The sequence below is a fragment of the Zingiber officinale genome, chromosome 4B (genome assembly GCF_018446385.1).
Source record: "Zingiber officinale cultivar Zhangliang chromosome 4B, Zo_v1.1, whole genome shotgun sequence".
Classification (NCBI taxonomy): Eukaryota; Viridiplantae; Streptophyta; class Magnoliopsida; order Zingiberales; family Zingiberaceae; genus Zingiber; species Zingiber officinale.
Genome location: NC_055993.1, coordinates 53,966,078 through 53,968,684, shown reverse-complemented (window position 1 = coordinate 53,968,684; position 2,607 = coordinate 53,966,078).

Here is a 2,607-nt window from a genome sequence, read left to right as displayed (position 1 = left end):
ATTTGGGGTGATGTAACTATTATGATGTATACTAAAAGCCTAGATTTTGGTATAAACATTTATCTAGAAATAAGAATCACATTGGTCAAATGTCTACATTTATGATAAATGTAGTTGTTTAATTAATTTATATTATAAATAACATGGTATGTGGTGTCACACACAGAGGATCATGTTATCAGTACCTAATAAATTATAAACAGTAGCTCACGACCAAGATGTAAAGGAGCAAACCATTGGAAGGTCGTAGTGTAATTAGGTATTAGTTTATCTTAACTATATAATTACACTAGTACACTTAGAGTGTATTGAGTAGGACCATTAGAGGTCGTTTCTTTTATACTGACTTTATAAAGGAAGAAAGACCTCAGTTATTATGGAAGTGTGTGCTCTTAATTCTAATATAATAACAAACACATATATTTGATATTTATTTCTTTAATTTATCAATGGGTGAGATTTAGTTCGATAAATCAATAAGCTCGATAAGTTGGGAAATGATATCACTTATAGTGTGTGTTGTTGATTATAGAAGGAAACTGTGTCCTAGTGATCTAGGTTGATAATGTCCCCAAGAGGAGCTCAAAAGGATTGTCATGTTAAACCCTGCAGGTGGACTTAGTCTGACATGACGATAAGGTTGAATGGTAGTACTCTTGGACTAAGATATTAATTAAGTGAGTTGTCAGTAACTCATTTAATTAGTGGACATTCGATATCTTAAACACAGGGAGACTAACACACTCATAATAAGAAGGACCCAAAATGTAATTTGGGATTGGTGCGGTAGTTCAATAATAGTTCTTTAGTGGAATGAATTATTATTGATGAAATTAAGTTATGTGTTCGGGGTGAACACGGGAAGCTTAATTTCATCGGGAGACCAAAACCAATTCCCCCTCTCGGTCCCTATCGTAGCCTCTTGTATATAGAGATTTATACCCACCATATACCCACCTTCTTACCCATTCAATGGGGTCGGCCAAGCTAGCTTGGAACCAAAGCTAGGGCAGGCCAAGACCAAGTGGATGAGCCAAGTTGGTGGCCGGCCAAAGCTTGGGTCCCAAGCTTAGGTGGCTGGCCACTAAAATATTAAAAAGGATTTTTTAAAAATTATTTCTTATGTGGATATCATGAAGAGAGTTTTAAATTAAAAATTTCCTTTTATAGTTTTCTACAAAAGATTAAGAGAAGAGATTAATCTCTTTTCTTATTTGTTGATTAAAAGGATGGTTTTAATTTTTGTCAAAAACTTTCCTTATTTGTAAATCATCTACATGTTTAAAAGAGAGTTTAAAATTTGAATTCTTTCCTTATTTGTTGATTAAAAGGTGGATTTTAAATTTTAAGAAAACTTTCCTTTTTAACCATGTTCATGATTTAAAAGAGAGTTTAAAAATTAAATATTCTCTTTTATAAGTTTCTACAAGAGATTAAGAAAAGATTTGATATCTTTCCTTATTTGTAGATTAAAGAGATTTTAATTTTTAGAGATAACTTTCTTTTTATCCACATGTTTAAAAGAAAGATTTTAATTTATAAAATTTCCTTTTTATTAACCAATCATGAAGGGATTAAAATTATTGGAGAAATTTTTATAAATTTCCGGAAACAAATTAGGAAGTTTTAATTCTTTTTTTAATTAAAACTTTCCTTGATTTGGGGCTTGGGGTGGCCGGCCATTGTTATTAAGAAAAGAAAATTATTTTTAATTAAATAATTTTTCTTTTTCATGGCAAAAGAATTAAGGAAGTTTTTTTTATTAAATTTCCTTATTTGACAAGACCAAGGATTATAAAAGAGGGGGCAGAGGAGGCTTCATGGCTAACGACTTTATTCTATTTTCTCCCTCTTTTCTTCCTTGGTGTGGCCGACCCTTCTCCTTTTCTCTCTTCCTCTTGTGTGGCCGAAATCCTTTATCTCTTGGAACTTGGAGGAGGTGGCCAGATCTAGCTTGAGGAAGAAGGAGAGAAAGCTTGCATCCCTTGGAGCTTGGTTAGTGAAAAAAGTTCTTCATCCTTTAGAAGATATGCTTGGCCAAAACTTAAAGGAACGTAGAAGAAGATGCCTTGGTGGTTCTCATCTCGGAAGATCATTGCCCACACAATGTCCGAGGTTAGAAGAGGAATACGGTAGAAGATCAAGAGGTCATTATTCACAAAGAAAGGTATAACTAATAATTGTTTTCCGCATCATGTTAGTTTTGTTTCTTTGTAAAAATACCAAATACAAGAGGCATGCGATTCTAGTTTTTTGAATTAGTTTTCGATGTTGTGTTCTTTTGTTTTCTTTTCGAACTTGTGCTTCGATTGTTTTTTTTCGTTAACCTATAGTTATTTAAGGAAATTAAATATTAGCTTTCCTTAAAAGGCTTTGTCTAGGCGGTGGTGGTTGCTCCCATATCCAAGAAGGCCATGTGCCTTGCCATGCAGTCCTGGAAGCCAATTTTGGAATTTAATATTTAATGGAATTAATAACCAAGGTGATTTGGATCAAACGTGTTAAGTTCCGCAGGAGATCCAAGTCTAAACCTAAAAGAACAAATAAGTTAAACTTAGGATCAAACATGTAAAGTTCCGCAGGCGATCCAAGTTTAATTTAAAAGAA